A 204-nucleotide genomic window follows, 5' to 3' on the forward strand; every position below is an offset into this window, starting at 1 on the left:
ACATACAAACATGTGAACTGATACTAAACTACATCATTTATGATGACCTGGACAGACTTAGCACAGTTTCAGATGTTTAGTGAAGCAGTCAGCGCTCAACTCGGTCATGTCAAACGTTTCTTCTCTACACAACCAATCGACGACACAAAGAGTGAGAGAAACCCCCAGTGCTGCTTGACCCCAGAGGTCACGGCTTTGTCCGTT

Source organism: Sinocyclocheilus anshuiensis, unplaced genomic scaffold (assembly GCF_001515605.1).
Source record: "Sinocyclocheilus anshuiensis isolate Anshui unplaced genomic scaffold, SAMN03320099.WGS_v1.1 scaffold1373, whole genome shotgun sequence".
NCBI classification, from domain to species: domain Eukaryota; kingdom Metazoa; phylum Chordata; class Actinopteri; order Cypriniformes; family Cyprinidae; genus Sinocyclocheilus; species Sinocyclocheilus anshuiensis.